The sequence below is a fragment of the Sinocyclocheilus anshuiensis genome, unplaced genomic scaffold, assembly GCF_001515605.1.
Source record: "Sinocyclocheilus anshuiensis isolate Anshui unplaced genomic scaffold, SAMN03320099.WGS_v1.1 scaffold110, whole genome shotgun sequence".
Lineage (NCBI taxonomy): Eukaryota > Metazoa > Chordata > Actinopteri > Cypriniformes > Cyprinidae > Sinocyclocheilus > Sinocyclocheilus anshuiensis.
This window is the reverse complement of record NW_015544155.1, coordinates 231,633-232,836: the sequence shown is the minus strand read 5'-3', so window position 1 is coordinate 232,836 and position 1,204 is coordinate 231,633. Positions and strand designations below refer to the sequence as shown.

The window sequence follows — 1,204 nt, the reverse complement described above, 5'->3', positions numbered from 1 at the left end:
CTCGGAGTTCTTGTCATATTTTATTACCATTTTCTAAACTATAGCGAATAAACTGTGATAATATGAGAAATGTTGAAGGTGTCTGAATAAATTTTGGTTTGACTATCTATTTGATAAATGAAGTTATCCAATTAACATTATACATACTATTTTGGTTTCTGTACCCAGTATTTTAAAATATAAAAATGTTGTTGCATTTGAATGTTTTGTTAGTCTAGCCCATGAGACGCGCCGCTGCTGTGTTATTCATTCAAAATATCAGAGAAATATAGCAGCTCAATGTGTAGAAGATCTTGATTAGGTTAAAGGGATAATTCACCCAAAAATGAAAATTCTGTCATTATTTACTCACCCTCATGTCGTTCTAAACCCGTAAGACCTCCGTTCATCTTTGGAACACAAATTAAGATATTTTTGATGGAATCTGAGAGCTCTCTGACCCTCGCATAGACAGCAAGGGTCCTAACATGATCAAGGTCCAGAAATGTAGCAAGGACATCGGTAAAATAATCCATGTGACATCAGGGGTTCAACCGTAATTTTACGAAGCTACAAGAATACTTTGAGCGCAAAAAAATAAAAAATAAAAATAAGACTTTATTTGACAATTCGTCTCCTCCGCATCACCCTAGCGCCATTTTGGAGAGTATCCACTGAACGTAAATTGCGTATGCGGTTTTGTGTCAGCTGCGCCACGCGGATACGCTGTTTACATCGTTTACTAGGGGTGGGAATCACCAGAGGCCTCACGATACGATATTATCATGATACTTGTGTCACGATACAATATTTTTTGCGATTTTAAATATATTGCGATATATTGCAATTTATTACCTTTTTCCAACTTCAAATTATGTCCCCAAAGGAAAACTGACAACATCTGTTTTAACTAAAAAGAAACATTTCTCAGTTTGTTTATCTCACTTCAGTTTTATTGTTGCAGTGCAAAATGGGATTGTCAAGCATGTAATAAATGTATTGTTCATTGTTCGTTCATGATAGTTAATACATTAACTAACATTAACTAATGGAACCTTATTGAAAAGTGTTACCTTAATATTAAATATCAATATATTATTTATATTCACTTCTATGTAACAAAATCAGATATAAGTTGTTGTTGTTTTATTTGACTAATTATCCAAATAATGTATAGTCCTACAAAGCTATTATTATCAGAGCATATGAGCAGAGCATAGCGTCA

The 1,204-nt window shown here is 33.5% G+C and overlaps 1 protein-coding gene across 1 annotated transcript in view; it reads right to left on the bottom strand.

The window, feature by feature from the left end:
* LOC107695401 (eukaryotic translation initiation factor 2 subunit 3) overlaps positions 1 to 1,204 on the bottom strand; it is a 16,108-nt gene that overhangs the window by 9,259 nt on the left and 5,645 nt on the right. The window lies entirely within an intron of this gene.